Source organism: Dendrobates tinctorius, unplaced genomic scaffold (assembly GCF_039654945.1).
Source record: "Dendrobates tinctorius isolate UK_male_01 unplaced genomic scaffold, ASM3965494v1 ptg000086l, whole genome shotgun sequence".
NCBI lineage: Eukaryota > Metazoa > Chordata > Amphibia > Anura > Dendrobatidae > Dendrobates > Dendrobates tinctorius.
The window spans coordinates 50,522,323-50,549,765 of NW_027361754.1; the positions used below are offsets into that span (position 1 = coordinate 50,522,323).

A 27,443-nucleotide genomic window follows, 5' to 3' on the forward strand; every position below is an offset into this window, starting at 1 on the left:
TACACTTTTTCTTACGGTGAAATTTCGCTTTCTGGAAGCTTGACTTCAAAGTTGCCTTGACTGAGTAATGAGGCAGAAAGATGTTTCTGTTTTCGGGAGCACCTGCCTGTTAAACCACTGACCTAGATGCTTTAACTTACATTTTGTTACGTTTGTTGGGCTTTTAATCTACTGAAAATAACTTCACACATTCATTTAAAGCGGCGGATGGAAGAGTGTCACAGAGAATTAGTAACAAAAAGGACATAGGATTGTCCACTGAAGATTATAATAGAATGTGTACAGTAGATAGATCAGGATATGTGGCCACAATATTTTAGTATCTGAAAACTTATCAAGAAGGACACAGTCATACGTTACATTTACACATGTAACAACATTATTTTCTGTATATTCAAAAGGCACGAAAAGACACTGGATTTTCTGTCCTGATTTTGCACACATGCTGCAAAAAAAACCTTGTTCTCAGTCTGCTTTGAAATGGACCTGCAGTGCTGATTGTATATCTGTTGCACGTTACTTACTCTGTTACTTGTTCCCCATCTTCCATAACCTCTGCTACATGTCCACCTGTGGTTTCCAGGATGTCTTCAGTCTGCCTGCAGCTTCCAGAACCTCTGCAGTGTGTCTGCGGTCTACAGAATGTTTCCTGACTGTGTGCAGCTTCTTGTTCCTCTGTTACTTGTTCCCAGTCTTCCAGGACCTATGTTACCAGTGTGCAGTCTCCAGGACATCCGTCTGTCTGTGCCTTCCAGGACATCTGCTACATGTGTGTGGTCTCTAGGACATCTCCTGTCTGCATGTGGCTTCCAGTACCTCTGTTTCCTATCTGCTTCAATTGCCTAATGAACTGACACCTGTGGCCCATGTGCTCAACCAAATCTTGGGCTTTGAGGATCCATCTCACCCCTGGCAGGTGTCATCACTTCATTTTCTGTGGAGTGGCAACTAATTGAATGCAGGGGTGGTGTTCCAGTCTGAAGTCTCTGGTTCAGATATAGCATCACCACTGTAGCCAATCAGTGGCCTCTAAGTAGCTGCAGTCATCATGTGTCATTCTCCACTGGAAGAGGACGTGAGGTGGCTTAACAGTAACACAGACATCAAAGTGGAGGAACAGCATATATAAGATGGGTGAGTATGTGTTTTTTTCTATTTAAAGGAGTATTCTCAAGTTTGGCCTTATCCCCTATCCATGGGATAGAGATAACTTCTGATCACTGTGATTCTGACTGCTGGTGTCACACCGCTCTCACCCCGGGTCCGTCGTCACCACTTCCGGTGCCGCGGCCGCTCTGGGGTCCTCTCGAGTGCGCACGCACACCTCCTATACTGGGTCATTTGGCTGGGCGCTTATGCTCAGCACATGTGCGCGCCCGCCTCTGCTCTGCCTGAAGCCATTCTCTCTATGGTCCTGAAGGACCTAACCCGGAAGTCCAAGTGATCATGTGCTATATCAGGCTACCTCTTCCTATGGGAGGTGCCTGATTATTGTTGTGCTTCCTGGCTTGGTCTGCCTTGTCCTTGTCTGGCTGTGCTCTGTATTCAGGTCCTCTGGCTTGTGCTCTGTTGTGCCTCCTGGCACATGCTCTGTTCCTATATTCTGCCCAGTGCTCTGTCATGCCTCCTGGCACATGATCTGCTCCTGTACTCGGCCTAGTGCTCTGCTCCTGCACTGTGTTCACTCGTGCCTCTCGGCACATACTCTGCTCTATGCTCTGTTGTGCCTCCTGGCACACCTCCTGCCTAGCCTTGCACTCTGGTGTGCTTCTCTGTACACGCTCTGTCTAACTCTGTACTCTGGCGTGCGCCTTAGCACGCGTCCTGCTTTGCTCGCTCCCGGGCGTTCTTGTCTGTGAACACCATACGTGCTCTCGTGTACCCGCCTTGCACTATCCTGTATCTAGCCCACTCCCGTGTACACGCCTTGTATTGTCCTGTACTCTCCGTGCCTCCGTACACTCGCCCTGTACCGTCCTGTACCCCGTATGTCCCTGTATCCACGCTTTGCACGTTCCTGCAAACACACTCACTCGTGTCTCCTGTGAGCCGGCCACCTGGTGCCAGCAGTCGTGGTACCTTACCCCCTTGGGCTTGCCCCTGACACTCCCTGTGTAGGGGGTGGCCCTCAATAGGTCAGCTCGCCCTGGTTGGGTTGGTGCCACGACCCAGAGGGTCCACTCCAGGAGTCGTCACAGCTGGGATCGTGTGAATGGAGTTGTGGTCGATCGTTTGCACTTCCACTCCATTCTTATGGAAGTTCCAAAGACCATCCCTTTTTCTCTGGAATGTGAAGGTGCCAGAGGGCAAACCCTGAGTGATCAGGATCTTATCCTTATCCCATGGATAGATGATAACTTCCAAATTTCAAAATACCCCTTTAAGACCATTGTTGCCAAATTTATATCGTAAAATAAACTAATGGACAACTCCTGTAATTACATGTCAATTCCAAAACATTCTACTATCATCTTATTGCTGATATACTGTATCCTGCCTCCATGTTATAGGTAGTGGCAAGATTCTGAGAATTATGTTTTCTACTTTCTCTAAGGAACCCAAATCAACAGAACTTTCTTAAATATACAAGCGTAAAGTTGGGTTTCCACTGCACGACCTGCGGCAGAAAGTGACCGGTGACCGTCTAGATGTTTGCCGATCGGCAATTGATCAGTAATAGATTGTTCTGTGCACATAGGTTATTGTTGCTCATGCCGGCACACACCCTACTATGTATCTACACAGGATGATGTGCTGCAGAGAATGGTGATTATTAAGCAAATATAAAAATTATTTCACTTGACGAGCAAATATTTTGCTCGTTGGCTGGGTTACACTGCCTGATCACTGGGAAATGAGAATTATTAGGAGTGCGCATTCACAATAATCAGCTCGTGTAAACGCACCTTAAGTTTTGCAGCACCTTTTGAACACCGGCTATTAGATAAAATCCAGGTAGCTCAGTCGAGTTAGTTTCGGGGTACATCTTTATTAACACTTCTCCACGAAAAATTGATTAAAAAATAAGTCATGATTAAGCAGGATGCGACAACACCATAAAGCAGATCTTATAATTCTATAATGTTTTATTGCTTCTGTAAACTTGTGTCCTGCAGGGATTTTATTTATTAAGGTGTCACTTTAGGAGGTCAAGTTACAGGACGGGAGATTGGGGGGGGTCAGTGATACAAATACAATGGAGAGTTTAGAAACTTGTACTGTGCAGATTATTAATGCCGTAGGTTATAATTACGTTGCGCGTATAACGAATGCATTCACTTGTAACACTGTAGTCTCGTTGCGCTGGCAGGGAAATGCCAGATACCAGATGCCACTTGATACCAGCGTTGGCTTACAATGACACCCACTGGCAGAATGATTTTCTGATGTCTAGTATGTAAAAAGAAAGAATTTTATCCTCGGTGGTGACAGTTTTAGTATACAGTATAGTTTCCTTTCTTACAAAGCTTGCTACACTATTATATTGACTTCCATTGTTTGGTGAGTACTATGAAGTACAATACTACCAGGACTAATAATGTTACCTATGGGCGTGGTTGGAATCTGCCAAATGTCAATAATGGGGAATAGATAGTGTTATAAGTGTGACAGTAGGACAAGGGGGAAGGTGCTGAGGGTATAAAATGTTAAAATGATTATACGGACCTATATTTTTTTTACTATGAGCCAAAAAATCTAACAGACAGACCAGGCAGGCAGCAACTACCTATTTGGCACCGGACTGGTGCTGCCGGCGATTCAGCTGCTCCACGTTAACAGAGCAGCTCTTCTACTTCCAGGCTGCTCTATCGACAGGGTGTCACTGCCAACGTCATGCTGATTGACAGCCCCGGCTTCCCGCATTAGTAGTAGAGCACGGCACTCCTAACAGCAGGAGCCCAATCCGTAGTATAATATCTATGAAGAACTTGGCACTCAACGGATGAAGAAGAAAGGTAGTTTATTTTCATTGCACAGTGAACATATGTAATGTTTCAGTCTCAGTTTTAGACCTTTCTTCAGATATAAGGATTGCTATAGAAAAATATGTGACTCAATGCTGAAACTATACAGGATACAGCATCTTGAAAGCGGGAATACCACTAAAGGAATGGCACCTATAGAAGTCAGCTTCCCGCAGTTAGGCAGCGGGGAACTGGCTGTCAATCAGCATGACATCGGTAGTCACGCCCTATCAACAGAACAGAGCAGAAGAGTAGCCGGTGCTCTGTTGACGTCAAAGTCACAGAGTTGCTAGATAGAGCGGTCTGTGACTGCTCTGTGACAATAGAGATCTGTACCTAGCAGAACAGGCAGGGAGCTAGTTTTGGTTCTTGGACCCATAGTAACAGAGTGGGCAGAGGTACTGGAAAGTTTGTGCCAGATTACTATCACTGTTGCACCACCATACTACCTGAAGCCGTTTTGTGTAAATCATTTTAGACCCATTCATTAAAAGATTTCTCCAAAGAGAACAGATGTGGACACTTTGCTAGATACTTTTTTAAAGTTTTTAGTTAAGAAACCATGACTTTGTTGAGCTGTGACATGAGCAGGCTTTATTACATGTATGTGCAATTTTGTCGAATAAAATACTGGTCTAAAGTTTATGGCTCAGAAAATTGTATAAAATGGGAAACTGAGTAGGCAGGGGCTACAGATATAGCTGCTGTTCGGTTGTGCGAGATCGCAAGACGAATGATGTGGTAGCCGGGTCAGAACCAGGAGGTCAGTACAGGGACAAAATCACAAGGTGGGAAAGTAGTCAAAAAAACAAGCCATGGTCAAAATTGGGAATGTGTACAGGGAGTCAAAGCAGGACTCTGAGAAGTTCTGTTGGAGCAAATCAAATTGTAACAGCAGACTTTCAGGAGCTTAAATAGCCTGCAGCCCCACCCAGGCCACACAGAAGGAAGCAGACACTGAAAAGCTAACACTTGATCTCCCAGTATGGACAAAACTACCAGTATCACGGGACGCGGAACTAGACTGCGGAGCTGCCTGGCGACAGAAGCAGATACAGTGAGGGCAGGCACTGACACAGATGTCGCAGTTTCAGTACATCACAAGGAACTTGCCTAGTAGCAGTTGAAAGCAGCTTCTAAAGGAGCATAAATTGGGTATTATAAAGTACTGTTTGTCAGAGTAGGAGTTTGGGGAGAGGGCGAAGGTTAGAGCTGTTCACACCGGGAACAAAGGTTAATCCATTGCTGTGATTAGAAACCAGTGTGTGCTGTACCTGCTGGTGATTGCAACCGACAAAGAAAAAACTGAGGGTAGTTTTCATCACAACTAACTGGATAAAAAATGTACATTTATTGTATCAAGTTAAGAGTCCATTAAAAAGTTAAAGCATCAACACCTGATGCATTTCTGACGTACTAAGACGTCTTATTTGGAAAAGTAGTGAAATATATTGGAAAAATAAATAACTTTGCAATACCAGGAGGTGAATGAAATAATAAATATAAACAAAAGTTTATTTGCTCTTTAACTACAACACATAAATATTGTGTTTGGTCTCATGCACACAGTGCAGTTATATACAAGTAGCAGCGCGTGGCTCGTCTAATGGCACAGATCCCTATGGTTTGGTCTTACAGAGCTATCGACACAAGATCAATGTTTGCAAACAATCAGGATATAATTATGCATGAAAAAGTGCGACTAACCTACAATAACACAATAAAACGGCAGCACGCAATATATAACCCTGCAATCCGAAAGAAAACCAGCGTTTCTTCCTCTATGAAATGTTACACAAGTCTGGAGAAAGGTTTACAGTGTAAATATGTGCGGAGCATTAATGCAGCCGCGACAGCAAACCTGTGTCAATACTCCTAAACTGCAAGTGTATCTATAAAGTTCATCCTGCCACGTTATCACAGCACAGTTTGAACAACGTTATAAAACACTGGGGTGAATTAGACAAAAAGGTCAGTTGAAATCTTTTCAGGATGCAGAAGGAGAAGTAACGCCATGTGCCTGTCACCGCTCTCTTGGATATGAAATATTACAGATTTATACAAGTCAAATCACTGAGTCAAAACCGTAATAAAGCGGATTGGGATTTTGACAAAGGCAGGGCGTAAATGAGTAATGATGCAAATTTTGACCTCAAGGGATGATATTCACTACAGTGGCAGGTAAGATTATTTATTTACATGGTATGCGCCTGGCATTGCCGCTATATGTGAATAAATGATGCCTTCAATATGTAATACTGTGCCCCGTGTGAATATAGATAATGCCCCTTGTGTATTAATAATGCTACTTGCACTTACCAGTATATACAAAACACCCCTATAGTTAATTCCACCTGTATATAAGTACAGTATATACTCTTCTGATAATTCTTTTCACTCCTCTGTCTGAAATCTTGCAGGTCTTGACTGGTTTATGATTAAATTATGTTTAATTCCACTTTCGGATTATGGCCCCAACAGTGCTTACAGGAACCTTCAGTACTTTAGAAATTCTTCTGTAACCAATGCCATCAGTATACTTTGGTACAATAAGGTTGCGAAGGTCTTGAGACAGCTCACTGGTTTTACCCATCATGAGATGTTTCTTGTGTGGCACCTAGTAATGAGACACCTTTTTATAGGCCATCAGTTGAACCAGCTGATATTATTTTTCACTAAGTGGCAGGATTGCTTTCTAGTTATTGATAGATTTCAGTTGATGTCATGACTTTCCATTGTTTTTTGCTCTTGTCTTTCTTCCTGTGTTCAATACTTTTTCCCTGTGTCATTTCTCTTTATAAGTGTACAGTCAGACTGCCATATTACTTGTGCGAGGATCGCATCGCAATCCTCAGACTGGCCATTAGGTCTCCTGACCTGAATGTGACAGCATGTATTTCTATGCATGTGTCACTCTCCGGTCAGGACAGCTGATGGCCAATCCAAGGATAGCAATGTGATCCTCGCAAGTGATATGGCAGTCTGACTGCACCTTTACACATAACTTAATTTCTGGAAATCGATGGAGTCAAGGGTTTACTGTGACAGAGAGGGGCCAGAGGACCACAGCGTCTGATTTCATGTACTCCTGCACTGATTAGATGCATGTCTCCTTCATATTAAACGGTGCAGGGTTAAACTAATCAGCTTAGAGTCTATGAAGTCGTCCTGCTTGGATGATCTCAGCTGTTCAGTATTAGCTTCTCCCCTCTTGCTTCTAGCAATCTGGAATGCTAGTGTTAGTCTTGTACTGCCTGGCGTGGAGAGGAGGAGTCGATTGTTGGTAGAGGCGTTGGGAGTATAGTTCTGTGACTGTTGCTTGGACTTTTTAGCTGTTTTCAAATCCTCTACTTCTCCTATTTGATCTACATTCCTTTTCTACATGTTGTTCCACTCTGTTGTCTGTGAACGCATATTTGTATGATTGCTATATTCTTTTATCCCTGTACGTCCTTCCTTGTTTGTCCGGTTTGTATATATTCATACACTATTACTCCCCTTTTCCTTGGGTGGGGAAGGGGGACAGATATAGGGCTGATTCAGGAGTTCAGCAAAGTACGTGGCCCTGGTATCTTCACCATCAGAAGTAACCTGGGGAGCAGGGATAGCTAGGGAGCCCCTAGCGGTAGGGACAGGGAAGGAGCCCCTCACCCTGGGCAATTTTACAATAGAGTTGTGACATATGGTTTGATTTATTTGCCTGTGTGGATTGGATGAACTGTTACCGACATCTGGTAAGAATTTCATTTCAAAGCACCTCTAGAAATCATTTGCCAAGAAAATTGGTGACTTATTTCCTTCAAAAAGTATTTGCATCCATCAAGTGTGTTTTGATGCATAGACTGGCTGGCAACTCTTCCGACTCAAGTGTGACGGCTTCATGTATTTCTATGCAGCTGTCACGCTTGGGTCGGGAGAGCAGTCCGAGCACTGTGGTTCTATCTTTGTCTGATATATATAGCCGTCTGACTGTGCCCTAAGCCAGAATATGGCATCATCCACTCAACTAAGCAAAGAGAAACAACATCCCATCATTAATTTAAGACATGAACATCATTCAATCCAGAAAAATGCTAGAGCCCTGAAGGTACACTCAAGTACTGTCACGTAAACTATCAACTGCTATGATGAAACTGGCCCTCTTGATAATACTTCATGCATTATCCTGGCCAGTGACCCAATTTAACACACTGTAAAAATGGTCAATTTCACCCTTATCATAATGAATTAACCCCTCCTGTTGATCCTCTACTCCCATGTCTACAAGGAAGCTTCATGTAGGTGGGATTTGCACCACATCTTCCTGTTCCCGTGACAAGCATCTATAAATAGGCTGTTTTCTATACCTACTGTAAAAATAACAGTTCTTCAGGGGCGTAGGTCTAATAAGTGGAGAGATTGGAATCGCACCCAGGTCTTGAAGCCTAAGGGGCCCCAAAAGTTCTGTTTGGCCCATGTGAAAAGACCCTTACTCTTAAAGACTTGCAATAATCGGGGCCCGGTTGCAGATTTTGCATTTAGGCCCACAAGCTTCAAGTTACACCAATGCAGTTCTTGTTGCTAATGTCATCTGGGGGGGACCCCTGATTCTTACCGTAAATGGCACATGGTCGCTGGTGAGCCCTGTTACAGATTTTGCATCGGGAACCCTTTAAGTTTGAAAGCATGAGACATTCACATCATGTATATAAAATGCCGGGTAGTAAAGAGCGTCTACATTAACAATTGAGATCCTTGTGTGTTGTGTAAATACTCTAAAACTCCCAATCAATGTCTGTAAACCTGTCCCCGAAAGCACAAACCGCTACTGATTGAGTTGTTTTCCCATAGCGCTCTGCGGGAGCAGAATCATGTTGATCTCCTGTCCACCATATTTCATCCCTACGATTCCTACTGCCAAATTAAACAATTCACATCGCTGCTAATCTGTAAGCTTGACAGAGCAGATAATTAACATGGCAGCCACAGTTCTATGGATGGCTCTCGCAGGTTAGTAATAAATAATGGGGCTTTTATGGCCATTGGTGGAAGCTGTTTATTATTTAACTCATCAGCTGCAATCATCCGGGGAAGGAAAGATAGAGTTTGTAGTGAGAAAAGTCGCATTTACCATTATGGGTCACATTGGAAGGGGTTCAATAGGTAATTAGAAACTATAGTGGCCTCCATCCTCGCTTACCTAGTGCATTACTACTGCTCCTGGGATTACTTGCTATGTTTACAACTCACATCCAAGTACAGATAATGGAGCAAACTAAACATGGAACACAAGAGTCTCAATCCCAAGTGTGTGTTAATGGGCCTTTAATAGGTCTAGGTTGATGATGTCATTGAACCATACAAATCCCGATGTGGAGTACAATGGAGGGCAGCGGACCCAGGAGAGGGAATCGGAGACCAGGATATCTGGGACAGGAGTGTAACACTTTGCTTTTTCATGATTTTTTAACATCTGACAACATTCATTTTTGGGACCTAGTTAATTTATACAAGTTAACAGGCCACGATTATTTCATCAAACGGAATACAAGAAAGTATAAGAAATTTTGTCATACATCTTTTAAGACAAAACTGTTTCTTTCTCCACTCAAGAGCTACTTCTACTCCCTCCTACATGCCTCCTGGACTCAACATTCACTGTGGAAAACCATTCACATCCATCTTTGTCAAACAAGGACTGCTAGCTCACTGAGGTATCACATTACTGCTGCATATAACTGCATAAATCTATTTAGAGGGAAAGAGAAGGACAAGCACAATAGTGCTGGATTCACTGCCACACTGTTCAGTGTTGTCATATAATGTCATACATGCTCTTGCTACTTCTGAACATATGTTACATAAAAAACAGAATAGTAGGAAACTTTCTTGTCTTAGTGTGCGGTGTATGGGGGGCATGTGATTTCAGCTATTTTTTTTCAGTGCTTTTCACCCATTGGAAGCAATGGGTGGTGAAAAAGCGCTGAAAAATCGCTGCAAAAATGAACATAACAGTTTTTGCTGCGATTTTTTTTGTTTTTTGTTTTTTTTGTGCCAAAACCTGATGAAGTAGAATAAGATTTTTTGTTTTTGCAATAAACGTTATCAGCATACACAAGAGACATATGTACCATGAAAAAAACGCTGCAAAAAACACACCAAAAACGCAACAAAAACAAGCAAAACCTTTTTTTCAGCAAGTTTCTTACTGCCAAGAGAGCAGGTTTCGCATTTGGTAGAAACTTATCAAAAACGCAATGTGTGAACATAGCCTTAATTCCCCTAGACCATAATACTGGACTAAATATGAATGTGCCAAAATTCTCTCTTTTACACTTGACTAATGTCTCCACTGGACATCCCCTTTAACTAATACAAAACGGAAGCAAGCGAATATTTCCATCAGACCAAATTAACAATGTGCACTTGCACTAATTTAGGAGGGAGAAAGAATTTGCCTTATACTTTTTTTTTGTATCCTTTCCTTGTACCCTTTCCGAAAAAAAAATGCTTGTGACTTTTTGCCTTAATTGGGCCTTAGGTTACAAATCTGCGGTCACTCTATGTGACATCTCACCAAGTGCACTAAGCACTCTTAGGATTGACTGGTTCTGGCACTGGGAATGGCGGGCACCTGACTGCAGGTATATGATTTGCATACATGTGGTCACATGCCAACTAGACGTGTGTGGCCTCTTTTAATGCAAGCGTATTGAGCGAGGCTGGACACGTCTAGTTGGAATGTGGCCGGGAATGTGCAAGTCACAGGCATGAGGTCACACGTGCAAGGTGTGAGGATTAACAAGTCTGCAGTCACATATAGCAACTGCAGACTTGCAGCCTAAGACTGGACATCTCTTTAACCGCACTTTTAAACCTGAGTCTTCATGTCCATAGCAAACCGGTACAGAACCTGCAGGATGCCATAATCTGCATTCTCCCTGAAAGCCGCAGTTTGATAAAACACCTGACTTTGCAGGTGAGTCTGTGATGTGAGCTGAGGACTCGGCGCTGATTACTTGTCGCTGAACGGTGGTTACCCAGAGGACCTGCGTTACCGCCGCTGTCATCCTGCTGCTATTTATAAGCCAGCACAACTTCACAGCTTGGATGAAATATGGATTACATTAGTACAATGCCTCGCAAAAAAAAAAAAAATAATAAAATATAAATATATATATAACTCAATTGCTAATTTCTCCTTTTAACAAGATTGATGGATTTCTTTGTCAAGGTAACCTGAAAATGCATTTCTGTGATCTGCTCTCCTTTAATTGAATGCCCCAATTCCCCTTTATACTGTCCAAAACAAACAAACAAAAAAAGCAGCTAAGCAAATGAATGGCAAGGTCAGCATTGGAAACAACATGTATCCACAGCCCTGGCAAAGGAAACGCATAACCATGCTCTGATGTTGGCTTATCTATTACACAACGTCCCACTCTTATCTGAGAATGGAAAAGTCACACTTTTATCTCTGGCTATAGAATAAACCGGATCCAATTTATAACGGTGAATTCATTCACAGACCATCACATCCTGCGCTGACATCAAGCAAATGTTAAGAATACTTCAATCATTCAAGGACATAAGAAAATGAGAAAGGGCACTACTGCTAAGCTGATCGTGCCGCTACTGGAAGCGACTCCTAGGCATATTCCCTTTTTCTTTATTAATATTGGAAATGGCAAAATACCCCAAAGTTACGATCCTACAATGTGTTTTAGGCTAATTTTTTATGCTACGTATTTTTGGAAAAATTTAAGTAACCTATTTTATTTAACGGGCACAGGAAATCTGCAACAGCCAAAGCTCATCGTGGAAATGTGGCCCAGATGGTAATTTTAGCATTTACCCTATTTTTCAAAAATGCTATTTGCTCGCTTACCTTTCTTAAGGCTGAGGCTTCTGATTGAACCCAAGTCCTCCATATCGTGCCAAATTAATTAGAGGAAACATTCTTAGGAAACAGTGCAGACGACACTGATCCTTGAGCATTTCAGAACTTCATTTAGGCAGATCCCACAGTCGAAAAGGCAACAATAGCGTAAAGTGCGCTGTGCCTATGAGCAGAGGCTACCAGGAGCCTCCTGATAGGTAAGAGCCTGCCGTAACAGAAGGTGAGTAAATGCAACAGTGCCAGGCATGCTAAGCAACCAGGTTAGCTCAATATTAACTGGTTACTTGCCAGTAAGTATTTTTTTTTCCTGGTTGTATCTGAACACCATTCCGCCAAAAAATAAAAATTGCAGTGAGATAAACACTAGAAAAAGGGAATAGCTTTATGAGCACCAGTGGGATGTATCGTGTTCAAGAGACAGCTGCTAACGTGGCTGGTGATTACCTGTGGGATGTTAGCTCATACTGAAACAAAGCCTGCCTCACACCTCCCACTGCACTCTCATATCCTCAAACAGCTAACTACATCTGTCAATAGGTTATTATCCGAAATAATGCTATTAGGAGGCTCCGTTTGATGACACATGAAAGTTAACATTTACGTCTCATGTAGAGAAATATAGGAAAATGGTGAAGTGGCTATTATGTTCCCATATCATTTGTATTATTACAGAAAACACTGTAACACTGATTGCACAATAACATAACTTATGTTCAGTAATTAGGAGTATTCAAAGGGAATCTCTAAGGGTTCTCCAGGACCATTAAATCTTTTTTTTCACTATGGGTCTAAAAATTAACATTAAAGTAGCTGTTAACAGCAGCACCTACCTGTCAGTTCTACCCGACGCAGGTTCGAAAGGTCACAAACCGCTCCTTCTGGCGATTCAGCTGCTCAACATCAACTGAGCAGCTCTTTTTCTTCTGCGCTGCTCTGTTGACAGGGCGTGATTGCCAACATCATGCTGATTGACTGCCGGTTTTCTGCATTAATGCAGCAGTGCGCCAGCTGTAAATCAGTATAATATCGACCATCACGCCTCATCGACATAGCAGAATGGAAAAGAAGCCACTGCTCTGTCGAATGTCGAGGTGAATCGCCAGCAGGAGCGGTCTGTGAGATTGACATCGGGAACAACAGGCAAATAGATAGTAACTACCTGCCTGTTAGTTCTCAGGTACTGTACATAGTAAAAAAAATTGATGTAGTCCTGGATAAACCTTTAAAGAAACTGGTGGCATAATAGATCCATAAATGCACCCCGATCACTGCAGAAAAACAAATCCAACCAATAGTGTACATATCATAGAGGAAGACCATGCAACTACTACAGGGCACTCGGAGAACCAATAGCCCCAGCCTTAGGGCTCATACTCACTTGCGAGAGACTCGCACAATTCTCGTGTGAGTCTCTCGCATGAAAACCTGGCACTGCCGCCGGCACTCGGACCGGAGCAAGCGGCTGCATAGAAATACATGTAGCCACACACTTCGGTCCGAGTGCCGGCAGCAGTGCCAAGTTTTCACTCGAGAGACTCACACGAGAATTGTGCGAGTCTCTCGCAAGTGAGTATGAGCCCTTAGATGGTCCCTTTACCTTAGCTACTGCATGGCAAGATCCTGGGCAAGACTCCTGTCTTTACAGAAACGGAGACCCATATTGTTCATGTTGAGCGGTAAGAAGAATTTAGGTCACATTAGTAGATTCAATAATCCGTAATATTCCAAGGAGATACCATGAACCACGTCCATGTGCTGACAATATTATTATTGGTAGATAACACTGTTATGTGTTCTTTGTAGGAGAAATAGACAACCTTGATGATGTAGAGATCTATTGTGCAGATACAGAGATTAGCAAAGATATGCTACCAGAACAATTTCCTTTTCTCACACAGAAGAAACCATTTTTAGATCACAGATTGCACTTCTAAGAAGTCACACATGCTTTATATCACTTTTAAAGGCAACCTTTTGTTATGTAGACCAGCATGATGTCGGGGCAGAGAACCTGATTCCAGGGATGTGTCACTAGTTACTAGGCAGCGTCTTATCAGCAGGAGATTATCACTACAGGACTAGTTGTCCTTTGCCATTTTGTCCTCCTGTCCTGTATAACCCCACCCCTACCATTTATTAGATTTATTAGATGCTTTCTGCCTATGCACAGTGTACACAGAAAGCTGCCAATTAGTGGTGTGGATGGGGTTAAACAGGACTCGGCATTCAAAAAATTGGTAAATCTTCAGAAACAGTCAAGAATTGAGAGAAGTCGAACTGATCTAGTTGACAAGTGTCCGATTGCACTGGGAATACCAGGGAATCATGACAGCACCCCACAATCTCATGATTTGGCAGTGTATAGTCATGTAGAGTGAGGGCACACTTTTTGTCCCAAGCTTGGACATCCTCTTTAAATTCAGATGTCTAAAAATGCACAAAATGAAGCGAATAGCATAAAACACTAGGATAATTTTTGGACATTTTAAGACTAATATATGTCTGAAAATTAGACAGTTTTTGGTACAGATAGGTCTGCCCCAGTTTATGCCCAGTGAGCACTCTCCAGCGGTCGGCACTACGGGAAGCCGATGCCACGTTGTGATCTCTTCATTTCATCATTCTTGTTTTTTAGTTAACTAAAGAGATCCCATTTTATTCCCAGTTGTACATTTTTGACAAGTTGTGCAGTCAGCAGGGATCCATAGAACATTTATAGCCAATGAGACACAAAGAGATACACAATATGCTTTTTATTATATCAGTAACAGGAAAAAGTTACAAACTTTCCATTGATCAAACATCTCTGCACATCTTAAATCACTGAGAAAATATGAATCATAAACATACCATGTCTATCAAGCATATGGCTGGCCATTGAGGGTGAAAGCGATGAAGGATGATACCAGGAATGCAGAAGCATCATCTCACGACAATGGGAAAGATCGAGCAGAGCAGCGCAGAAATGAATGAGCCGAAGTTGTGTAAAGAAGTAAATCTATGCTGTTTTATTTTATTATTGTTATCGCTTCTCTTTTCAGGTGTTTTTCTTGCAAATGCAATCATTTTTTATCGGTGTAAAGGTCCATTTACCCTGCTCAATCAGCATGATAAGTGTAAACAGGCTGTTGATCACGCAACGAACAAGCTAGATGCCGGATCATTGGGTGAAACAATTTTTTGGTCACCATCCTCGGCAGCACATTGTCCCGTGTTAACAGGACTTGTGCTACCGGGGACAATGGAAGAATATGCAGAGTAAATGATCTATCACAGATTGGGTGCACCTCTGACGTGTGGTCTGACTGCGTAAACAGGCTAAATGACCGCCGATCAGCAAACTAGTTGGCATATATCTATTAGCCCGGGTTGTGAGTCAGGGGTAATCACAGAAGAGGATTTCTGTGCAAGAATAGTTTATGAGCCGTTTGCATCCTACCTGGTCTGTACCGGAAGTAGCATGTTGGTTTGGAGGTGCTAGTGGGCTTCCTTAACTTTCAAGCCCCTGTGCAACTGCACAGGTCGCACCAATGGTGCGTCTGGCCTTGCTATGAGTATCATCACAGACACCACAGACATAGATTTACATCAGCCCCTGTCGTTTATAAGCAGGTTAAATGGGTTTAGTGGTTTAAAGGAATTGTCCGGTCTAAAACTACAAGTCTGCAGTCTTTCTATGTGACAGTAGAGTTGTGAGTCCTCACAGCGCATGGCCTGCAGACAGTGAGGATTCTTCGATTCTGGAGCAGGGAGCAGCTGGTTGTGTAACCTCAAGTATGCGACCACACTCCAACTAGACTTTTTCCGGCCTTGCTCAATGGAAGTGTATTCAGTATATTGAGGTCTCGCCTATCTAGTTGGACTGTGACCGGGATTTTGCATATCGTATACCTGTGGTCATAGGTCCACAGTTCCAAGCGCTGCCGCCAGAGAATCCTTGTGTGAGGATACACGAGTTTGCAGTTACACAGAGCGACTGTAAACTTTTAGACTGGACAATCCCTTTAAGCTAATGAAACTTATTCAATGTATAATGAAATGTGCCATGGTTTCCTATGTTGTGCGACCATTGCGAGATCTCTACTTGTAGTCTGTGAACGAACAATCTAGCTCTGATCATATGAACATTGGAATTGCTTCTAATCAGTGGCAGACGCCAAGATAAAAGGGCCCCTGTGCAAGAACACTACGTGAGCCCTTTGCAGCCCAATAGTTCTGTCTATGTCACATGCTGCTTAGGAGGTAGATGTGGCCTCCTTATTTCTTGGGTTTTTGTGAGGGTGAACAGGTTGCGCCAATGATATGTCTATACCTGCTTCCAATCTTTCAAAATGATTATGTGTGGGTATATGTGTATTAGGAAATTCCATAATATCTATTTACATATATAATATACAGTTGTGCTCAAAAGTTTACATACCCCAGCAGAATTTTTGCTTTCTTGGCCTTTAGTCAAAGAATATGAATGATAACACCAAAACTTTTTCTTCACTCATGGTTAGTGGTTGGGTGAAGCCATTAATTGTCAAACAACTGTGTTTTCTCTTTTTAAATCATAATGACAACCCAAAACATCCAAATGACCCTGATCAAAAGTTTACACACCCCATTTCTTAATACCATGTATTGCCCCCTCTAACATCAATGACAACTTGAAGTCTTTTGTGGTAGTAGTGGATGAGGTTCTTTATTTTCTCAGATGGCAAAGCTGCTCACGCTTTTTGGCAAAAAGCCTCCAGTTCCTGTAAATTCCTGGGCTGTCTAGCATGAGATGCACGCTTGAGATCTCCCCAGAGTGGCTCAATGATATTGAGGTCAGGAGACTGAGATGGCCACTCCAGAACCTTCATTTTGTTCTGGGTTGTCATTATGATTTAAAAATATAAAACACAATAGTTTGACAATAAATGGCTTCACCCAGCTACTAACCATGAGTGGAGAAAAAATTTTGGTGTTATCATTCATATTCTCTGAAAAGAGGCCAAGAAAGCAAAAATTATGCTGTGTGAGAATCATGTGGGAATAGTGGATGAGGGCAGGTATATCTCGCCCAGATTCCTTTCCTATGTGGCCTAGTCTGGTCAGTATCGCACCTGCTTGCTAATGAATAATGGGAGGTGGATATAAAAGGATGCCAGGTGGTTGTGTGAGTGTCTCAGCCTGGGAACACAGAGAGCCTGTCTGTGTGAGAGACACACGTGAGTGGAAGCAGTGCCCACTGCAACTGTGGTTTGGCTGGACGGGAGAAGCCCGCCAGTTGGTAGTTAGGTTGTCCATTGTTTAGTTAGTGCCGGACAGGCAAGGATTTGTTTTATGTTTTATTTCCTTTTGCATTGCTTTCACCGTTAATAAACCTGACCCAGGGTCAGTTACACCCGAATCCCAGCTCTGCGCCTGAGTTTCATGCTGAATGCACGTGACCTTTGACCCCAGCAAAGGCGATCCTGGAGTGTTTTATCACATTGTGGTGGAGAACGCGGGCATCACGTTGCAAGCATGAGCATGGAGGACGTGGTGAAAGCGCTGGTACAGTCCACCGCCGTCCAGCAAGAAGCTAATCGGGTGATGATGGCCCAGCTGAAGGAGTTGGTGGACATGACAGTTGCCGATCGTTCGCTTCTCCAGCAGGTGGCGCAGCGCTTGGCAAGCTTACCTGAGCTTAACCTGGAAGCCGAGTCGAGAGTGATTCACGTGAGTCGGTACTGGCAGAAAATGACGACCGAAGATGACGTCGAGGCATACCTGACCACGTTTGAACAGACGGCCGTGCGAGAAAAATGGCCGAAGGCACGATGGGCCGGCCTGATTGCCCCGTTTCTTTCCGGTGAGGCCCAAAAGGCTTATTATGACTTAGAGCCTGAAGCCGCGCAGGACTTTGACAAATTGAAAGCCGAGATCTTGGCCCGGCTGGGAGTGACGACCGCTGTCCGTGCACAGAGAGTGCATCAATGGACTTATCAGCCGGATAAACCAACGCGGTCACAGATGTTCGACCTGATCCACATGACGAAGAAGTGGCTACAACCCGAGGTGCTGACAGCGCCAGAGATAATCCAGAGAGTCATCATGGACAAGTACCTGAGAGCTCTACCGCCAGCCCTGAGGAAGTGGGTAAGCCATGGAAATCCTACGACGGCAGATCAACTGGTGGATCTGGTTGAACGTTACTCCGTGGCGGAAGGACTCCGAGACGACGCTACCCCACCTCGTTCTTATCATCTCCACGTGGAACCGGTAAGACTGTTCCAGGGAGTAGGGGAGATGGAAAAATCCCTAAGACAGTGGGGGAGGAAAACGGGACTGCCCGCACTGCGAGGCCGAGAGTAACGAACTATGGTCTAAGCAAGGGGCCCGTTAGGTGTTTCCGCTGCCAAGAGATGGGACATATTGCTGCGAACTGTCCGGTCACTACTGAACCCATGCAGTGCGATGTCACAGACTCTAAAAACCGCATGTCTATGGTTGCACGGGTAGTGAGTGTGAATGCCAGTCAAAAGGATGTGGAAAAACACTTGTGTGATTTAACTGTTGATGGCAAAAATGTGGTGGCATTGTTAGACTCGGGAAGTGTGGTGACTCTGGTGAAGGCCAGTCTGGTGTCAGCCCCGACTGGACCATCAGACAAATTTTCTGTAACGTGTGTGCATGGAGACACCTGTTCGCACCTCACCACGGTCATATGCATTACAACTTCCTATGGGTCTGTGCAACATAAAGTGGGACTCGTCCCGGCGTTATTGCATGATGTTATCCTCGGCCGGGATTTTCCCCACTTCTGGCAATTGTGGGAGAATCAGTTGATGCCCTCGGGTAATAGTGTACATGATTCTTCTCCCAGGGCGCGTGTGGGTCCCGAACCCCGGGAAGAGGTCTGCCCGGAAGACTCGGGGGAAGAGTCTGCGGGAAATGACCTCCAGTTCCCGTTTTCAGTCATGGCGGGTGATACGGAGGAGACCGGGGAAGAGGAGGAGGCCGACAGCCGTCCACCTCCCCGTTTGCCGGATTTAGAAGTTCAGAAAGATGACTTCCAAAGCGAGCAAATAAAGGATCCTACCCTTTCTCAGGCTAGGACAAATGTAAAAGTGATAAATGGGGTACCCGTAGAACCTGGCTCTAGGCTGGCATATCCTTACATGGTTCTGGAGAATGATTTACTCTATCAGATAGAGAAAAAGGGGGAAGATACGGTGCAACTATTAGTCGTGCCAAAACCCTACCGGCGGCAGGTGCTGGACCTGGCCCACGGACATGTGATGGGAGGTCACCTGGGAGTCCAGAAAACCACCGAAAGGATATTACACTGTTTTGTTTGGCCAGGCATGCATCACGATATTCGTGTATATTGTGAGTCTTGTCCTGACTGCCAAGCCTCTGCACCTAAGCCCCGGTTCTGTAGCCCTTTGGTACCCCTACCTATTATTGAAGTCCCGTTTGAGAGGATTGGGATGGATTTAGTTGGGCCCCTTCCACGGTCTGCACGTGGATACCAACATATCCTGGTCATCTTGGATTATGCCACTCGTTACCCCCGGAGGCCATCCCTTTGCGTAACACGGCCACCAAGACGATTGCCAAGGAACTGGTGCATGTGTTTAGTCGGGTCGGTATACCAAAACAGATACTCACCGACCAGGGAACCCCCTTTATGTCCAGGATAATGAAAGAGCTCTGCCGATTGTTACAAATCGAACCATTACGCACATCCGTGTATCACCCTCAAACAGACGGGTTGGTTGAACGGTTCAATAAAACTCTGAAGCAGATGCTGAGAAAGGTGATAGACAAGGATGGGAAGAACTGGGACTATTTACTTCCGTATTTGCTTTTTGCCATCAGGGAAGTACCCCAGTCTTCCACGGGATTCTCGCCTTTCGAGTTGTTGTACGCCTGACGTCCTCGCGGACTGTTAGACGTTGCAAACGAAACCTGGGAGGGTCAGGTCACTCCGTTTAAAACAGTGATAGATCACGTCACACAAATGCAGGACCGTATTGCGGCTGTTATGCCTATCGTCAAAGAACACATGATACAGGCTCAAGGAGCCCAAAAAAGAATCTATGATAGGGGCGCCAAGATCCGTACGTTTGCACCCGGAGATAGGGTGTTGATCCTGGTCCCCACGGTGGACAGTAAGTTCCTGGCAAAGTGGCAGGGCCCCTTTGAGATCAAGGAAAGAGTTGGTGAAGTAAACTACAAAGTATACCAGGCACGTAAACGGAAACCTGAACAGATTTATCATGTAAATCTGATAAAGCCCTGGAAGGATCGGTCTGCCTTGTCAGCGGAGCTGGCCCGTCCTGTCTGCTCGCATACCGTACCGGAGGTACGGGTTGCAGAGACTCTCTCGGAGCGGCAAAAGACTGAGGTCAGGCAGTTTCTACTTCACAACCAAAAGTTTTTCTCAGAAAAACCCGGGCAGACTATGATAATGAAACATGACATTGTAACGGAACCTGGTGTCACAGTTCACGTAAAGCCCTACCGAATCCCGGAAGCGCGCCGTGAAGCCGTTTCCCGAGAAGTGAAGGCAATGTTAGAGTTAGGAGTCATTGAGGAATCGCACAGTGCGTGGTCCAGCCCGATTGTGCTAATTCCTAAACCGGACGGCACCATCCGGTTCTGCAATGACTTCAGGAAACTGAATGCGGTCTCAAAATTTGATGCCTATCCTATGCCCCGGGTCGACGAGTTAATAGATCGGTTAGGAAAAGCCCGGTATATTACGACCCTAGATCTAACAAAGGGGTATTGGCAGATCCCTCTGGCTGAGGCTGCCAGAGAAAAGACGGCATTTGCTACGCCGGAAGGTTTATTTCAGTATGTGTATATGCCGTTTGGACTGCACGGGGCACCGGCGACCTTCCAGAGACTGATGGATCGAGTCTTGAGGCCACATAGGCGGTACGCTTCGGCCTATTTGGATGACATTGTCATTTACAGCTTGGACTGGGAGACTCATCTCCAGAAAGTACAAGCTGTGATTGACGACCTGTGGGAGGCAGGTCTAACCGCGAACCCCAAGAAATGTCACATCGGGCTAGAAAAAGCCCGGTATTTGGGGTATGTAATTGGGAGGGGTGTTGTTAAACCCCAGGTTGATAAGATTCAGGCGGTTCAGGACTGGCCACAACCTGTCAACAAGAAGCAGGTGCAAGCCTTCCTGGGGATCGCTGGCTATTATCGCCAGTTCATACCCAATTTTGCAGCCATCGCTACCCCCCTGACGGATCTTACAAAAGGGAAAGAATCCGTCATGATTAAATGGAGTTTAGCGGCTGAAGAAGCCTTCCATAGCCTAAAACGGGCACTTTGCTCTCAGCCCGTACTGGTGACTCCGGACTTTCGCAGCGAGTTTGTGGTACAAACGGATGCCTCTGATACCGGTATCGGGGCTGTACTCTCACAAGTGAGGGACGGAGTAGAACACCCAGTCCTCTATCTCAGCAGGAAGCTGAATAAACACGAGCAAAGGTATGCAGTCGTAGAAAAAGAGTGCCTCGCCATTAAGTGGGCTCTAGAGGCCCTCAAATATTACCTGGTGGGCCGAAAGTTCAGGCTGATCACTGACCATGCCCCTCTCAAGTGGATGCACTTGAACAAAGAACGGAATAGCCGGATGACCCGGTGGTTCCTTGCCCTGCAGGCCTACACTTTTACGGTGGAGCACCGCCCAGGGGTACAGATGGGAAATGCAGATGCCCTGTCCCGAGTGCACTGTTTGGCGGGTGTCATTGCTCGACCGGAGTGGTCTGAGCAGAGGGGGGGGATATGTGAGAATCATGTGGGAATAGTGGATGAGGGCAGGTATATCTCGCCCAGATTCCTTTCCTATGTGGCCTAGTCTGGTCAGTATCGCACCTGCTTGCTAATGAATAATGGGAGGTGGATATAAAAGGATGCCAGGTGGTTGTGTGAGTGTCTCAGCCTGGGAACACAGAGAGCCTGTCTGTGTGAGAGACACACGTGAGTGGAAGCAGTGCCCACTGCAACTGTGGTTTGGCTGGACGGGAGAAGCCCGCCAGTTGGTAGTTAGGTTGTCCATTGTTTAGTTAGTGCCGGACAGGCAAGGATTTGTTTTATGTTTTATTTCCTTTTGCATTGCTTTCACCGTTAATAAACCTGACCCAGGGTCAGTTACACCCGAATCCCAGCTCTGCGCCTGAGTTTCATGCTGAATGCACGTGACCTCTGACCCCAGCAAAGGCGATCCCGGAGTGTTTTATCACAGCTGGATTATATAAACTTGTGAACACAACTGTATCAAGTTTATATATTGATAACTTCTACATATAAGTTTAGGAACACGCTTTAGACTTATCAAATCTATGTTATATCAGTGCCAGGACCCCATTAATTCCTAGAAATCATAGAATCCTAGAATGATAGAGTTGGAAGTTACCTTCAGGGTCCTCATGTCCAACCCCCTGCTCAATGCAGGATTCACTAAACCATCTGAGACAGATGTCTGTCCAGCCCCAGTTTGAAGACTTCCATTGGAGGAGAACTCACCATCTCTCGTGGCAGCCTGTTCCACTCATTGATCACCCTCACTGTCAAAAAGTTTTTTCTAATATCTAATTTGTATCTTCTCTCTTGCAAAGCAGAACAAAGGGTTCCACATCTTCTCTCTTAATGCAAAACTCCCTTGAATTAATAGGATATAGAAGAAAGACGATGTGATGTACGCACAACATAGAAGTGTTCCCAATGAATAAATGAAATATGTCGAACTTCCTAAATATTCATTGAAAAAATACATTTACAGTATAATATAATGTAGCGTTCTTGTAGATTTATATATAAGGGGAGTAAAGGTTTCAATGCAGGACAATTTGGGATGAAAATCTTTGAACAGTCATCTACTTAATATTACTTCACACTATTATGTAATTGCTCATCACCATAAACACATGCACATATCTCCAAAACCTGCAATGAAAAACAACTTTTGACACCAATAGAGTACTTGCGATGTAAAATGATGACCACACGGTTCTTAAACTTGCACGTTGATCGTCGAACCTAATCCTGGTAGGAAGCGAGGTAAAGTTTCCAAACGGTATGTGGGAAGTAAGCACGCAAATCCTGTTATTTGTTAACAGGATTTGAGGGCATGCCTCCTATGCACCGCTTTGGAAAAGTCACATCAGCAGCATCTTTAGTCTCCCGGGGAAAAAATTCTGTGTTCCAGCAGCCGTAGAAATCTGTCTTCTGTACTCTGCGCTCCGGCACCAGGAGCTGGAATCAGTGTAAACTTGCATTGTGTATCGAAGCAATGACGTGAAACACTGATACCTATAGTCCCACAATTGCAATTTAAGGCTCAGAAATGGTAATAAATATTTTATTTGTTTCATCAAAAGAACTTGTCAGGCATCAGATATGATTCATAGTCTCTAACACGTCAAAGATTTACACGCTGGAAAGCCGATCATCATAACAAAACTCTCTGACATTTTCATCCTAATATTACTGAAACATCAAGTGCACAAATTGCTCATAATCATTGTTCAGTTCAAAGAATGTAGCGAGAGGTTTGTAAATAAGCAGAGAAAAGAGATTACATACACAAAGTAATAAATACAACAGCATTATCAGAATACACTGATTATTCATAGCCGAAGACCACGTCAATATAATTACACAAGAATTAAAGGGGGTGGTCCGATATACAACATGGGCACTCCGAATATTCGTCCTACAGCACACACTGACAGTGCGCTCTGTTGCCATCTCATTGATACTGATCTGAAACAGAGAGAGCGCACTGTCATTATTCACATTGAACAGGGAATAGCCCAGCCCCTAAACAGAGCATCACTGATGATGCTTGGTTTCAAGGAGGGGGCAGTGACCATAACCTGTACCCCCTTGATGGTGCCCAGCATGCACTGGGGATTTCCAAATGAAGCATCATAAAAAAGAAAGTTGTGTATATATATATATATATATATATATATACAGTGGGGAAAAAAAGTATTTAGTCAGTCAGCAATAGTGCAAGTTCCACCACTTAAAAAGATGAGAGGCGTCTGTAATTTACATCATAGGTAGACCTCAACTATGGGAGACAAACTGAGAAAAAAAAATCCAGAAAATCACATTGTCTGTTTTTTTTTCATTTTATTTGCATATTATGGTGGAAAATAAGTATTTGGTCAGAAACAAGCAATCAAGATTTCTGTCTCTCACAGACCTGTAACTTCTTTAAGAGTCTCCTCTTTCCTCCACTCATTACCTGTAGTAATGGCACCTGTTTAAACTTGTTATCAGTATAAAAAGACACCTGTGCACACCCTAAAACAGTCTGACTCCAAACTCCACTATGGTGAAGACCAAAGAGCTGTCAAAGGACACCAGAAACAAAATTGTAGCCCTGCACCAGGCTGGGAAGACTGAATCTGCAATAGCCAACCAGCTTGGAGTGAAGAAATCAACTGTGGGAGCAATAATTAGAAAATGGAAGACATACAAGACCACTGATAATCTCCCTCGATCTGGTGCTCCACGCAAAATCCCACCCCGTGGGGTCAGAATGATCACAAGAACGGTGAGCAAAAATCCCAGAACCACGCGGGGGGACCTAGTGAATGAACTGCAGAGAGCTGGGACCAATGTAACAAGGCCTACCATAAGTAACACACTACGCCACCATGGACTCAGATCCTGCAGTGCCAGACGTGTCCCACTGCTTAAGCCTGTACATGTCGGGCCCGTCTGAAGTTTGCTAGAGAGCATTTGGATGATCCAGAGGAGTTTTGAGAGAATGTCCTATGGTCTGATGAAACCAAACTGGAACTGTTTGGTAGAAACACAACTTGTCGTGTTTGGAGGAAAAAGAATACTGAGTTGCATCCATCAAACACCATACCTACTGTAAAGCATGGTGGTGGAAACATCATGCTTTGGGGCTGTTTCTCTGCAAAGGGGTCAGGACGACTGATCCGGGTACTTGAAAGAATGAATGGGGCCATGTATCGCGAGATTTTGAGTGCAAACCTCCTTCCATCAGCAAGGGCATTGAAGATGAAACGTGGCTGGGTCTTTCAACATGACAATGATCCAAAGCACACCGCCAGGGCAACGAAGGAGTGGCTTCGTAAGAAGCATTTCAAGGTCCTGGAGTGGCCTAGCCAGTCTCCAGATATCAACCCTATAGAAAACCTTTGGAGGGAGTTGAAAGTCCGTGTTGCCAAGCGAAAAGCCAAAAACATCACTGCTCTAGAGGAGATCTGCATGGAGGAATGGGCCAACATACCAACAACAGTGTGTGGCAACCTTGTGAAGACTTACAGAAAACGTTTGACCTCTGTCATTGCCAACAAAGGATATATCACAAAGTATTGAGATGAAATTTTGTTTCTGACCAAATACTTATTTTCCACCATAATATGCAAATAAAATGAAAAAAAAACAGACAATGTGATTTTCTGGATTGTTTTTTCTCAGTTTGTCTCCCATAGTTGAGGTCTACCTATGATGTAAATTACAGACGCCTCTCATCTTTTTAAGTGGTGGAACTTGCACTATTGCTGACTGACTAAATACTTTTTTTCCCCACTGTATATATATATATATATACACACATATATACGGCTCTGGCAAAAATTAAGAGACCGCTGCAAAATTTTCATTTTGTCTGATTATTCTCTTTATAGGTATATTTTTGAGTAAAATGTAAATTGGTCTTTTATTCTATAAACTACTGACAACATGTCTTCAAATTTCCAAGCAATAAATTTTGTATTTATTTTCAGAAAATGAGAAATGGTCATAGTAAAAAAAATGCAGTACTTGCAGACATCAAATAATGCTAAGAAAACAAGTTCATAATCATTTAGAAACAACAATACTAATGTTTTAACTCAGGAAGAGTTCAGAAATAAAGAATTTGTGGAATAACCATGATTTTTAATCACAGCTTTCATGCGTCTTGGCATGTTTTCCACCAGTCTTTCACACTGCTTTTGGGTGACCTTATGCCATTCCTGGAACAAAAATGTAAGCAGTTGTTCTTTGTTTGATGGCTTGTGACTATCCATCTTCCTCTTGATTACATTCCAGAGGTTTTCAATGGGGTTCAGGTCTGGAGATTGGGCTGACCATGACAGGGATTTGATGTGGTGGTCCTTCATTCCACACATTGATTGACCTAGCTGTGTGGCATGGCGCATTGTCCTGCTGGAAAAACCAATCCTCAGAGTTGGGAAACATTTCCTGAGCAGAAAGAATCAACTGTTTTTCCTGGATAACCTTGTATGCGGCTTGATTCATACGTCCTTCGCAAAGATTAACTTGCCCAATTCCAGCCTTGCTGAAGCATTCCCAGATCATCACCGATCCTCCACCACATTTCACAGTGGATGCAAGACACTGTGGCTTGTATGCCTCTCCTGGTCTCCGTCTAACCATTAGACGACCTTGTGTTGGGCAAAGCTGAAAATTAGACTCATCAGAGAAGATTACCTTGCTCCAGTCCTTTATGGTCCAATCATTATGGTCTTTGGCAATCTTAAGCCTAGCTCTCCTTTATCTTCTCATTGATGAAAGGCTTTCTTTCTAGCTTTACATGACTTGAGCCCTGCCTCTTTTGTAGGTCACTTGATGTCATCCTGCGGTTGCTTAGTGACATTCGAATAATATGACGGTCATCCTGGTCAGTGGAGAGTTGCTTTCGCTCTCTGCCAGTCTGTAGCTTTGTTGTCCCCAATGTCTGCTGCTTGACCTTGTTGTAACGGACTGCCGTCTTAGAAATTTTAAGGATGGAGACAACATGACGCTCACTGTATCCCTCTGCTAGTAAAGCCAGAATTCAGCCCTTCTTTTCCTCACTCAAGACTTTTCTTTTCAACTCCTTTGGCATGGTTAAAAGTTATATTTTCATTCCTATTACTTTTGGGATATTACTAGCACTTGTTTTGCCATCAAGCTTGTTCTATTACAAGAGGATTGTGAGCACCACAGCAGGGTTTTTTATACTTTCCTTCATTAAATAAGATTTGGTTCAGGTGATCACCTAATCAGAAGCACATTAAGTAGAATGAGGTGTCCTCTGTTTGGAATTCAACTGACGCTGGAATGGAATGGCTGTCAGACATGTAGAGAAGCTGATTTTTATAAAACTGTGCAGTGGTCTCTTAATTTTTGCCAGAGCTGTGTATAAAAAGAAGTTGTTTATAACACCACTGATTGGAGGCTTCCTGTGTACACTGTGCATAGGCAGAAAGTTGCCAATCAGTGGTAGGGGTGTGGTTGGGCTCCCTTAGCAGCAGGTTTACTAGTCCACTAGTGATCGCATCCTACTGATAAAACAATGATTTTATTAAAACTACAGCAAGCAGCCCAGTAAGGGCTCATCAATGGAATCACAATGTGCGGGCTGAGTTCACAGAAAGGATAAGATTCAGAGAACATAAGCAAGGCTTTTTATTAACTCCAATGCGTTTTGGTGCTGGATCAGCACCATTCTCAAGAAAGGCACTAGCTCAGCGCCGAAATGTGTTGGTGTGAATAAAAAGCCTTGCTTATATTCTCTGTATCTCATCCTTCTCATGAGCACAAACATCGTGATAATCACCATTTTGCCATATATTATGCTG

The 27,443-nt window shown here is 43.9% G+C and overlaps 1 protein-coding gene across 1 annotated transcript in view; it reads right to left on the minus strand.

The window, feature by feature from the left end:
* Positions 1-27,443, minus strand: part of PLCH2 (phospholipase C eta 2) — an 891,775-nt gene that overhangs the window by 403,036 nt on the left and 461,296 nt on the right. The gene's annotated exons all lie outside the window — the stretch shown is intronic.